Source organism: Myotis davidii, unplaced genomic scaffold (assembly GCF_000327345.1).
Source record: "Myotis davidii unplaced genomic scaffold, ASM32734v1 scaffold2839, whole genome shotgun sequence".
In the NCBI taxonomy this organism is placed as follows: Eukaryota; Metazoa; Chordata; class Mammalia; order Chiroptera; family Vespertilionidae; genus Myotis; species Myotis davidii.
This window is the reverse complement of record NW_006290166.1, coordinates 42,659-47,535: the sequence shown is the minus strand read 5'-3', so window position 1 is coordinate 47,535 and position 4,877 is coordinate 42,659.

The following is a 4,877-nucleotide window of genomic DNA, read 5'->3' as shown; positions in this document are numbered from 1 at the left end:
CTAGGTGCCAGAGGGAAGCCGGTGTTGGCAGCCGGGGAAGGGAGCCCTGCTCTTGCACGAATTTCTTGCATCCGACCTCTTGTGTTATTATAGATGCAAAAGGACAGATGGGTTCAGTTAAGGTAAAGATTTACCTTGTCATCAGTGAAGATACAGGCCTAGGATGGAACTACCCACCATAACTGCTTTTAGTTAAAGTTTAATTTCAGACCATCCTGTCTGGGTACTTTAGGTCTCTGACTTTGCAAGACCGCCATTGAGGCCTTCCCTGAGCTTGTGAGGTTAGCATGTGGCCACTGTGGCCCACACATGATCAGGTAGCATCCCATCTAGTAAATGGAATCTCACAGAAGCTGTTCAAAATGGAAGGCGTTTAAATAGGCAGAAAGGAAGTGGCTTTTAGAGGTTTTTAGTAAAAGAAATTGAACAGCAAGTTGCAGAGTGACTGGGTTAAAATTTTAGTCCTGGGAGAGGTGAAAGTGCAGTTACCTACAGTCCTGCACCCCTGAACCTGGGGAGGACATCTGGAGGCAGTTTTGTTGTTTTCAGTTCTCTTACAAACCTGCATGGTGTAGCCTGCTACACACCTAGGCCATATGGTGTAGCTTGTGGGTCCTAGGCAACAAACCTGTGCAACATGCTACTGTACTGAATGCTGTTGTCAGTTGTAATGCAATGGTAGGAAGCATTTATGGAAAGGTACAGTACAAATGCGGTGTGCAAGATAGAAAATGGTACATCGTGTGGGGCACTGACCCTGAATGGGCTCCTCGACTGGAGGCTGCGCTGCAGGAGTCAGTGACTGGTGAGTGAATATGAAGGCAGAGAATGTTACTGTACATGACTGTAGACTTTATTTATTTTTAAAAATATATTTTTATTGCTTTCAGAGAGGGAGAGGGAAAGGGAGAGAGAGATAGAAACATCAATGATGAGGGAGAATCATTGATTGGCTGCTTCCTGCATGGCCCCTAGTGCGAATCGAGCCTCCAACCCTGGCATGTTCCATTGACAGGTATCACACCTGGGACCTTTCAGTCCTCATTCGGATTCTCTATCCACTGAGCCAAACCAGCTAGGGCACCACTGTAGACTTTATCACACTCTACACTTAGGGCAGGATATTTACAAAAAACAGATTCAAGCAAGCCCAGGAGGCAATGATGGAATCTAAAGATACCGTCAACACAAGACGGCTGAGGCTGCTGCCCGCATAAACAGCACACTGTTTCACGGCAGAGTTTTCTGTCACTGAGTAGAAAGCTCACGAAGATAAAGAGGATAGTGCAGCAAATGCATAAACCAGTTTTTCTTTTTCTTTTTTTTTAAAAATATATTTTATTGATTTTTTACAGAGAGGAAGGGAGAGAGATAGAGAGTCAGAAACATCGATGAGAAACATCGATCAGCTGCCTCCTGCACATCTCCCACTGGGGATGTGCCCGCAACCCAGGCACATGCCCTTGACCGGAATTGAACCTGGGACCTTTCAGTCCGCAGGCCGACGCTCTATCCACTGAGCCAAACCGGTTTCAGCCATAAACCAGTTTTTCATCATCAAGTATTCTATGTAGTGACCGTAACTGTATGTGCTGGACTTTCATAGGACTGGCCGCATAGGAAGCTTGTTTATACCAGCGTCATTATTAACATCTGAGTAATGCATTTCCCTGTAACATTGTGATGGGTATGACATCACTATGGATTGCAGTTTTTCAAATCCGCTGTAATCTTTTTTGATAGAAGGGATTTTATTTTTCATTAAGTTACAATTGACATACAACATTATATTAGTTTAAGGTGTACAGCATAATGATTTGATATGTGTGTGTATTGTGAAGTGATCATCACAATAAGACTTGTTAGCTTCTGTCATACATACTTACAGAATATTTTTTTCTTTTTTTGAGAAAATTTAGAATATAAAAACTTTATTGCTTAACTGAAATGTTAATTCTTGGTTACAACTATTCATATAACTGCTCCATGTAGGAATCACAGTAGTTAACATTAAGTACAACCTTATTACCCCATATTTCTTAAGCTCATTCATGGCACATTGCCCCTTAATCCCTAAATATGCAGTTAACGGTGTTTTCAGAAATGACTATGAAATTGATGAGAGAGCTAAAATAATTTCAAAAGTCAAGTAGATATGAATCATGGCCAGAGAGCTCCTTAAATTCTCATTTTCTATAAGCAGCTTCACAAATCATTTGGAAAATCAGCCTAGATGTAAACATAATAAACCACATCTCCTGTCCATTCTTGAAGTTGATCTTCCTCAAGAAATGATCGACAGCACCTGTCTTTGAAGATGGCAGTAAGGCCTGACCCTGATACTAAAGCTCTGGTTCTAGATCAGTGTTTTGCATTGGACTGGTCAGGAGTCACTACCTTCAGCATCTTCATCAGTGAACTTCAGTGATTATGTGCTAATATCATCTTCTCTTTTAGCTCTGCAATCTTTTCTTGTAGAAGCATGTTGTGAATATCCATCTGAGATGCATTTACTACGGCTTTTGTTTTTAAGAGATAGCATTCCATTTTGTCCCTGGAAAGGCAGAAGTGACCTTTCAATGTAGCCAGGGCAATGTGGGTAGAATAGAGTTGGAAACCAATGGGAATCCCACAGGAGCTACAGAATGAAAGGCCTCAAGGGCTGCCTTGGAGTAAACCTTCAATGCCAACAAGGAAGGGAGTTTCCAAAACAACGTTACTTGTGACCCCTGTGTGTCCCACCCTGTGGAAGTCCTAAAAGAGGATCCGTCATCACAAAAGTCAGCCTCCCGCAGCTTTGCATACCAAGAGCAATGCCGCTGCAGCCCAGCAGCCATCTTCCCACGGCCGCTGCTGGGATTTCAAACAAGAATATTTTTTTTATTGTAAAGAGAACTTTTAAGATTTACTCATAGCAACTTTCAAATTTGAAATGTGGTATTACTAACTGCAGTCACCTTGCTGTAACTTGCATTTCCCTGACTTATTTTATAACTGGAAGTTTGTACCTTTTGACACCCGTCATCCATTTGACCCCCACCTCACCCCCGTACACCACTCCCGCAACCTCTAGCAACCGTCAGTCTGTGCGCTGTATCTATGGAGTTGCTTTTTTAAAGGTTCCACAGATAAGTGAGAACACGTGGTATTTCTCTTTTTCTGACATTTCACAAAGCATCCTGCCCTCAAGATCCATGAATGTGTTATTACAAGTGGCAGAATTTCTTTTTCTAATGGCTGAGTAATGCAATAGTATTCCTCTATGTGTGTGTATACACCATTTTCTTTAAAATGTTTTTTTTGTTTTAATTCTCACCTGAGGATGTTTTTCCATTGATTTTTGGAGAGAGTGGAAGAGAAAGGGAAAGACAGAGAAATATCGCTGTGAGAGGAACACATTGATTGGTTGCCTCCTGCATGTGCCTTAACTAGGGCCCTGCTCGGAAGGTTGCTTGCAGACTGGAATTGATCTGGGGACCCTTCAGTCCATAGGCTGACGCTCTATTCACTGAGCCAAATTGGCTAGGGCTTAATTTTTTTTTTAATAAGTTGACACAATATATTAATTTCAGGTGTCAACATAGTGATTAGACATGTACAAACTTACAAAGTCTAATACCCATCAGATACCACACATGGTTAATAGAATATTATTGACTACTAGTGGCCCAGTGCATGAAATTTGTGCACATTAAAAGGGGATTAATTAGAGGAAGTATTTTAATTTTGCTATTTGCCCTTTCTCTATAATAGAAGTGTCAGAGATGAAAGAAAATTAGTAAAATGTATGTGAAAATCTTCCTCCTGTCAGAGTCTGGGGCGCACCGCAGGACCCAGAGTCAAGTCCCTGCCCACCCATGGAGCCTCAAAATCGTACAAGACCCAGACCTGGCCGGCCCCACCCTTGTCAAGCCCCGCCAGGTGGGGCACACAGCCTCAGGTTCCCTGTCAAGCTCTGCTGGGCAGCAGGGGCGCAGCCTCAGGTCCCCTGGGGTGGTGGGCGTGGCCTGAGGTCCCCTGCTCAGCACCAGGGCAGGGTCATGCCTTGAGGTCCCCTGTCAAGCCCTGCTGGGCCGGGGGTGCAGTCTGAGGTCCCCGAGCCTGGCACAGGGACAGGGGCATGGCCTGAGGTCCCCTGTCAAGCCCCACTGGGTGGGGGGCATAGACTCAGGTCCCTGTTAATTGCTCATTAAGGCTTGATACAGGAACTTGGCCTCCACTGTGGGTGTATCCATCTTGTGTTATGGAAACCCAGTCTCCACTGTGGGCTCTGCCATCTTTGTGACAGTGCGATGGTCAATTTGCATATTCCCTCTTTATTAGATAGGATATTTTCTATGCTGTGTTTTACATCCCCCTCACTATTTTGTATCTACCAATTTGTGCTTCCTTTCTGTTGTTTTTTTGTTTGTGATTCCTCACTTGAGGATATTTTCCCATTTATTTTTTAGGGAGGGTGGAAGAGAGAGGCAAAGACAGAGAGAAACAATGATGTGAGAGAGAAACACATCAGTTGGTTGTCTCCTGCAGGAGTCTGATCCAGAGCCTGGGCCAGGGAGGAGCCTGCAACCAAGATACATGCCCTTGGCCGGAATAAAACCTGGGACCCTTTGTCTGCATGCCCACCCTCCAACCCCTTCCCTCCGAGATTCTGCACTCTCTTCCATGCTTCAATGTCTCTGGATCCACTCCTATCATTAGTTTATTTTTTGTTACTTAGATTCCATATACGACTTTAAAAAATAATTCTTTATTGTGGAAAGTATTATGTATGTCACCTTTCTCCCCCTATTGGCCCCCCTCCAGCCTTCTCGCGTCCTCCTGCTCCCTGCCCCACCCTCCACCCCAGGTCTTCAGGACCCTATTGTCTGTCTCCC